General features: G+C 40.4%; 1 pseudogene; it reads left to right on the top strand.

Annotated features, from left to right (window-relative positions):
- Positions 1 to 4,078: 4,078 nt before the first annotated feature.
- Positions 4,079 to 6,908, top strand: LOC102742692 (GPI ethanolamine phosphate transferase, stabilizing subunit pseudogene; annotated as a pseudogene).
- The last annotated feature ends 1,326 nt before the right edge of the window (positions 6,909 to 8,234 follow it).

Below are 8,234 nucleotides of genomic sequence, written 5' to 3'. Positions count from 1 at the left end.
CCTGGTGGTGGGTATTGAGGAGGGCACATTCTGCATGGAGCACTGGGTGTTATGCACAAACAATGAATCATGGAACACTTCCTCTAAAACTAATGATGTAATGTATGGGGATTAACATAAGAATAAAAAAAATTAAAAAAAAAAAGGGCCTCACCTCCTAAAGCCATAGTCACATGGCCCTTCTCAGAGCTGGGGGATGGTGTCGTGGTCACATGGGTGAGTGGGGCAGGTGTGTTGCCCAAAAGAAAAATGGGGTGCTTTTGCCAGAAACGGGTCATTGGGGAGTAAAACCAATATTTTCACAAGTGCCAGGTGCTGCTGGTTTTTGTATAAACACTTCATAATGATCAAAGAAATCCATCCCACGGATGAGAAAGCATAGGTTTGGAGTGGTTGGGTGACTTGCCAGGGTTTATATAGCTCATAGGAGGTGGAGTCATATCCTCACCCTGACAAGTCTGACTCCAGAGACCTCTCCCTTTAAAAGTTTCTAAAAAGGAATACTTACACATAGTAAAAATTTGAAACAGTGCAAAAAGGTGTAACAGTGAATAGGTATGTATACTTCAAGCCTTGACCCTGAGCTCCAATCTCCCCCTCCCTGCCCCCAATCATCCACCCAGAAGCCCTACTTTTATGCTTTACTCTGCTGGTCACAATAGCCTTCAGTCTAGGGCTAAGGTGTCCCCACTTCTGAGGGTTTTACCCCATGTCCCATGGACTATGAGGTCTTTCCATTCTGGCTGGTGGAGCATAAACCATCTCCAGCCCCATGTCAAGTGCAGACATTGTTGAACTTACTGCTTTGCGTTGGGTCTTCCCAGCCTCTGGTGGCTTCTCCCATGTGTGCTGATGAGTACTCAGGCCACAACTAGAGGGGACCTCTGCGAACTGCTGGAGCTCTCTCTTCTCTGATACTCTACCCTGCAAGTCTAGCTGCTTCTCCACCCTGAGTGCCATCTTGGTCACCTGAACTCAGGGAGACCATCGGGCTCTGCCTTGGGTCCTCCTCCCTGATTGGTGGCCGGAAATGACCTGCTGGCAGTGAGCTGGGACAGTTTAGGACTTGCCTCTCTCCCTCTCCCTCCTCTCGGCCATCAGTTACCCTTCTCACGCTGTCTGCTGCTCAGTGTCTTAAACCATTGTTTGATTTTAATTTTGTCTGTTTTTTTTTTTTTAAGCTATTTAAGGAAGGTAGGGTAAATCTGGTTGGATAGAGTCCCTAGTACTCTATCATGGCCAGAAATAGTGCTACTTTCACCAGCTTTTTGTGATAGGCGATGCATAAACAAGCATTTATATCCCTCTTCTTTTTATATACCTTCTTGTACCTTTGCCATACTGTTGTGCACCTTACTTTTGTTACTTATTATCCCTACAGGTCATTTTATATAGAATGACTTCATTCTTTTAAAGGTAGAATCTGCACTCCTAATCCCTACACTATTCTGCCTCAGTGAATGACAGCTGAGTTATTAGTGGCTATAATTGATGCTCGGTAAATAGTTGATGAGTTGAATAAATTATGGTGAAACTGCACCCAGGTGGCTGGACTCATGTTCTGATGATGGGAGGAAACAGGATGCTCCACATTCGGTTTGGGGTCCTTTGTATTCCACTCTTCTGTTCTCTCCTCTCACTTCTCGGAAGAGCTTCCTCTCACCTCCTGGTCTATGGTAGGCTGAGACAGTCGTATTTAAACCTCAGCTCTTGTCTCCTCTCTCCCATTGCATATGAATTCAATTTACACCACAAAACCACATTCATTTTATAAAAAGAGGTGTACCTGTACCCATTCGGGGAAGCACTGTAAGATGATATGAAGTGTGACTGGGTAGTGCCCGGCATCTAGAAACTCAGTAAATGCTTTTTGGATGAACTTGGGGTTGACTTGTGTCTTGTGCAATTAAAATCTAGCTGCCTGCACCACCCCACTGAAAAGTCTTGGTTGTCTAACATCTAGTTAGGACCTATTAAGTGATGCTGTCAAAGATGAGTGTATAGAGATGTTCATTGACTCATTATTTATAAAAGTAAAGCTTGGGGGCGCCTGGGTGGCTCAGTCGTTAAGCGTCTGCCTTTGGCTCAGGTCATGATCCCAGGGTCCTGGGATCGAGCCCCACATCGGGCTCCCTGCTCGGCGGGAAGCCTGCTTCTCCCTCACCCACTCCCCCTGCTTGTGTTCCCTCTCTCGCAGTCTCTCTCTCTGTGTCAAATAAATAAGTAAAACCTTTAAAAAAAAAAATAAAGCTTGGAAATCATTAAATGTTCATAGCAATAGAATGGTTAAGTGGTGAAAGATTAGCATATAGCATTAGTATTGTGTGTGTGGGCTGCTATAACAAAACTGCTATAGACTCAGCAGCTTATAAACAAATGTTTATTTTGCACAGTTCTGGAGGTTGGAAAGTCCAAGGTCAAGGTGCTGGCAGATTCTGTGTCCGGTAAGACCCCCTTCTTGGTTCAAAGATGGCTGTCTGCTTGCCACATCCTCACATGGTTGGCAAGGCAAGGGAGCTCTCTGGGGGTCTCTTTTATAAGGGCACTAACCCCATTCCTTAGGGTTCCACCCTCATGACCTAATCACCTCCCAAATGCCCACTCCTTAATACCATCACATTTGTGAATGAATAAGGGTGAATGAATAAGGGTGACAAACACTCAGTCTGTAGCAAGTATTAGCTCTTTAAAATGTGTGTTTGTGTGTGTGTGTTACAGGTTAACCTGGCTACCAGATGAAAGTCAACCACTTCATCTGGACTTTGACTGACTTCTTTCCTTTACCACTGTCTTTGGAAGCTAACATTCAGCCTGAGACTCAAGTTCACTATCACCTCTTCTGGTTCTCACAGCAGCCTCACAAAATGGCTTATTTGCCTCATTTCTACAGAACAACTAGTTCCAGGCCATATGTATATGCAGAGGAATTCAGGTTTAAAACATTTTTTTAATTACTTTTTTTAGAGCGTGAGGGGAGGGGCAGAGGGGGAGGGGGGAGCGAATCTTAAGTAGGCTCCATGCCCAGGACAAAACCAAAATAGGGTTCTATCTCACAACCCTGAGCTCATGACCCAAGCCAAAATCAAGAGTGGGCTGCTTAACTGACTGAGCCACCCAGGCGCCCCAGAACTCAGATTTAAGTTCAGGTCCTCCTGACTCTAAAGCCTGAGCTCCAGCTGCTTGTGGGGTTAAAACATTGTTCCCAAAGTGTGCTCTGTAGAGCTCTACTTCTACCAAATATTACAAGGATATGTTTGCATTTGTTCTTGAGGTATTTGCATTTCTGTTATGATCTGAAGTGATCCTCAGTGTACACAGTAGTTTCTAGCATATGACTGTTGTTGAAGTTTTTTTTTAAGTAGATGGTGGCTGGGTTGACACCTTGGAATTATTCCATGGGAGCTGATTCGATACCTAATACAAGTATAAGGTGGCCCTTTCTACAAACTGCTTGAGTCATAGAAATTTGGAATATCAGAGAGAAGGGCTTTAGAGAGAATAATTTAGGTCTGCCCCTTCATTTTACAAATGAGGGAACTGAGGCAAAGGGAAAACTACCTTATCCAACCCCTTGGTTTGGCAAAGGGAGGGCTGGAACCTAGGACCTAGGTCTCCTGACTCTGAGTCCAGTGTTCTTTCCTCCTTCTGTGAAGAGGAGAACTATTTTGTAAATTTTCTGGCAACCAATTAGTGGTTTTATATATATTCTCCCTCTGTTGCTATTTGTCTGTTTTAGCTTGTGTTCTTACTCTCTCTGTCACAGGGACTCTTCCTGATTGTGTTTGAGGTCACAGCAAGATGGCAGGTGGATCCCATAGAAAAGGGGACTAGAGAATTGAGCAGAAGGAGCCTTAGGGTGTAGGGTTGCAGCTAGGATCAACTCTGATAGGGACAACTGCACATCATCACACATTGGATTTATGACTGAAAAACTGTGTGTACAGGTAAAATTTTACAGTTCAGTCATATCAGGGATGCTTCCTATTTAAAGACTACCATGACTACCCTTTGCCTTATCAATTTATTTCTAGAAATCTATCTTATAAAGATGTGTGCATAGGGATCTTTTTAAAAAAACATTGTATACAATAGCAAAAGGCTATAAACAGCTTAAATATCCACTGATGGGGGATACAGTTATAAAAACCATGATACAGGCGATGGCCAGGGCAGTGAGTCGTACCTGATGGTGGGAGGTAGTAACCCCCACTTCTCTTCCACTGGCAGGAGCGTTAGATAGCCTCTCAAGAAAACACCATGAAAGATACTGATATCAAGAGACTACTGTATACCCATCTTTTGTGCATATTTCAATTATCCTAAGCATCTTCATTCCATCATTCTTCTTGGAGAACTTCTCAATATTGGAAACACACTTGACATGGTTGTGCATCTGTTCTGTTTTTGTAACTGCCATCAATCTAGTATTATATTTAGTAGTGAAACCAAATGCATCCTCTAAAAGAAGTTCATTATCATACAAGGTAACCAGGTTTTTGAAATGCTGTATCTACTTTCTTATGTCATGTTTCTTCTTTCAGGTAATTTTTGTTCTATATGGAGCACCACTCATAGAGTTGGTGTTGGAAACATTTTTATTTGCAATTATTTTGTCTACCTTTACTACTGTACCTTGTTTGTGTTTGTTAGGACCAAACATCAAAGCATGCATAAGAGTTTTCAGTAGAAATGGAGTTACATCCATTTTGGAGAACAGCCTTCAGATCACTACAATTTCTAGCTTTATAGGAACATGGCTTGGAGCCTTTCCTATTCCACTCGATTGGGAAAGACCTTGGCAGGTATGGCCCATCTCCTGTACGTTTGGAGCGACCTACGGCTACGTGGCTGGACTCATGATTTCACCACTCTGGATATACTGGAATAGAAAGCAACTTACATACAAGAACAATTAATTGGAGCAAAAGCAGAAGATATTTTGTTGTGCAGATTCCATAAAGACTGTGCAGAAATGTACATGTTCTAAGCCAGGAAGTTCCATTTACAGCACTATTTTTTATGTCGTTACAACATGGTGTGATTGTAGCTTTTTAAACTATGAAACCCCTGAGAGATTGTACCTTCTAGTTGAAATAAAGTATTTATAATAGAAAAAAACCCAAACAAACCATGATACACCATGCAGTGGAGTACCGTAGAGCCATGAGACACAAGAGGGCAAGTTATATGGGCTGACATCATGTAACCTATAAGATATATCTTGAAAAAATAAGGTGTATACATGTCTTGGTTTGGGGTCCCTTGAAGGCAGAGCCTCAGACAAAGACTTGAGTGCAGGTAGTTTATTTGGGAAGTAATCCCAGAAAAAAATGAGAGCATGAAGACAGTGAGACAGAAAATGAAAAGAAAAAAAAAAAAGGTGTATTATTGAGTTACTGCTACAGGTAAGGGAAGCCCAAGTCCAGACCTTTGAAAAACAGACAGGAATACCAACTCCCAGAATTGTCTGTCTTTCAGCAAGAAGGAAGGTTGGGGCATTTATTGACCAAACCCATCCTGTATTGGTTGGGATTGTTCCAGGAACTTAACTCCTTCTGCTTCTGGCTGCAGCTGCCTGTAGACTGAATAGGCTCCTGTGACTTTGGAGAAAGTGTTAGTGTTCACGATGGGACTCTGTCAGTGTGCAAGGGAGGGACCCACCATGGGAGCTGCAGCAAAAATCAGAGTTGGTCTAAGGGAATATCAGGCACCAAAACGCAGCTACTATAATAGAAAAGATGTCTACGTATGTAAACAAAGTATATGTGTGTATTTGTGTGATATATCTATAGACATATCCATATACAAATACCAATGTAGAGGTGTATACACAGACAATTTTTGAATAATCCATAAAATCACTGGGAATAGTGGTAAGGAGATACGGTATTTGGAGGTCTGGACATATGGTGAAAGAGGACTAATTTTTCAATGTCTAGTTGAAATTTTTTAACCATATGAATATATTTCTTTTACAATGTTTTAATTACTTTCATTGAAGTATAACTTAGATAGTAATAAAATACACCTATTTTAAGTGTACAGTTTAATAAATTTCATTGAACGTATGCACCCACACAACCACCTCCACAGTCAAGACATAGAACATGTCCATCGAGCTCCCCACTAGCCTTTTATGGTCAATCTCCTCCTCTCGATCTTTCTCATGTCAGTATTTTGTTCCTTTTTAAAACTGAGTCATATTCTGTTGTAGGGATAGAGCACAATTTATTTACATTCACTTTTTGATGGACTTGCAGATTGTGTCTAGTTTTGAGTTATTATGAATAAAAGTTATCATGAAAAAGTTATGAACCCTTGCAAAAAGTGTTTGTGCAGACCTAGGTTCTCATTCTTCCTGTGTAAATACTTAGGGGATTGCTGGGTCATATAGTATATGAATATTTAACTTTATAAGAAATCGCTGAATTTTTCCAAAGTGCTGTATTATTTTGCATTTCTACCAACAAAATATGAGATTTCCAGTTGTTTCACATCCTTGCCAACACTTGGTATGGTTTCTCCTTTTAATTTTAGTTATTCTAATGGGTGCTAGGAGTATCTGGAGGTTTTAATTTGCATTTTCCTGATGACAATGATGTTGAGCATTTCATTTGTATATCTGCCATTTATAGTTTTTCTTTTGTGAAGTGTCCGTTCAAACTTTTGGCTTTTTGTTTTGTTTGTTTTCCATTGTAGGTAAGCTTCATACCCAGTGTGGAGTCCATTGTGTGTCTTGATCTCATGACCCTGAGATCAAGACCTGAGCTGAAATCAAGAGTTGGATGCTTAATTGACTGAGCCAACCAAGTGCCCCCTTTTTGCCTATTTTTGAGTTAATATTTTACTATCGAGCTGTAAGAGTTTTAAATATATTCCAAATAGAAGTCTTTTGACAGATACATGTATTACATATATATATTTTTTCTGTTTATGACTTGCATTGTATTTTTTTGTTTGTTTGCTTTTAATGCTGTCTTTCAAAGAATAGGATGTTTTAATTTTGACATAGTCCAATTTATCAATTTTTTCCCCTTTCAGAATAAGTGCTTTTTGTGTATTGTCTAAGAATTATTTGCCTATACTAAGGTCCTAACATTTTCCTCCTATGTTTTCTTCTAGAAGTTTATAGTTTAGCATTTATATTTCGGCTAGTGACCAATATTAAGGTAATTTTTGTTTATAGTGTAAAGCAAATGTTCAAGGCTATTTTCTTCCTGGGATATCCAATTGTCCTAGCAACATTTGTTAAAAATTTTTTCGCATTGGATTTATTTGGCATTTTTGTCGAAAATTAATTGACCATATAGGAGTGGGCCTATTTCTGGACTCTTTGTTCTGTTCCATTGATCTATATGTCTATCCTATGTTAATAGCACACTGTCTTTATTATTGTAGCTTTATGGTAAATCTTAAAATAGTGTAGTTCTTACACTATTTTAGGATGTAGTGTAGGAGGTAGTCTAAGTCCTCCAACTTTGTTCTTCTTTTCAAAGTTGTTTTGGCTATTTTAAGTCCTTAACATTTACATACAAATTTCACTATCAGTTTGTCAATTTTTATTAGGAAAAAAACCCAGTGGCATTGTGGTGGAGATTACATTGAATCCCAATACATTGGGCAGTATCGACATCTTAATAATATTGAGTCTTTCAATCCATAAACATTGTATATTTCTTTACTTATTTAGGTCTTCTTTAGATTTTTCAGTAATTATTTTGTCATTTCAGCGTGGAGGTTTAGCACATATTTTGTTAAATTTATCCACAAGTGTTTTATGTCTTTTGATGCTATTGTAAGTGGTATTTGTGGTAGCCAGCCTCCAGATTGGCCTGAAATGCTCCTTCCCTCCTGGTATTCATGCCCATGTATAGTATCTCCCCGCCCCTCCCCCCCACACACACATTGTACCAGGGGTTGATCTGTGTGACCAATTGAATATGGCGGAAGTGATGGAATGCCACTTCTGAGACTGGGTAATCAAAGGCATTATAGCTCCTTCTTTGCTCTCTTGTATTGTTTGATCTGGAAGACATGGGAGCAGGTCTACTGGAAGGTCCAGTGTGGTGAAGAAATGAGATCTTCATAAAGAAGAAGCTGAGGCCTCTACCAGCAAGATGTGAACGAGTGATCTTGGAAATAGATCCTCCAGCCCCAGTCAAAGCTTCAGATGAGTACAGGCCTAGTTGACACCTTGATGGCAACCTCCTGAGAGATGCTGAGCCATGCTACCC

This window comes from Leptonychotes weddellii, chromosome 9, assembly GCF_054177405.1.
Source record: "Leptonychotes weddellii isolate Sample4059 chromosome 9, ASM5417740v2, whole genome shotgun sequence".
In the NCBI taxonomy this organism is placed as follows: domain Eukaryota; kingdom Metazoa; phylum Chordata; class Mammalia; order Carnivora; family Phocidae; genus Leptonychotes; species Leptonychotes weddellii.
This window is presented reverse-complemented; position numbering and strand designations above follow the sequence as displayed.